Source organism: Morone saxatilis, unplaced genomic scaffold (assembly GCF_004916995.1).
Source record: "Morone saxatilis isolate NCDOM2014 unplaced genomic scaffold, NCSU_SB_2.0 Contig22, whole genome shotgun sequence".
Taxonomy (NCBI): domain Eukaryota; kingdom Metazoa; phylum Chordata; class Actinopteri; family Moronidae; genus Morone; species Morone saxatilis.
Window position 1 is genome coordinate 25,377,419 of NW_023339785.1, and position 212 is coordinate 25,377,630.

Genomic DNA, 212 nt, shown 5'->3' on the forward strand with positions numbered 1-212 from the left:
TATCAGCTGTTCTCTACTATTATTGGTTATTATTGAATATAATATGAAATATCCATAAAATATGTCACTTAGTCAGTTTACTAGTCTAGTGAGTTTGGCATACGCGAGTCAGAATAAACTATAGCGGCTGATGGAAATGAAGGGACATGTGTGTTTTTAATAGTTTCGGACAACAGTGGAGCTCCATGGCACAGAGCAATAAGCTATATTAT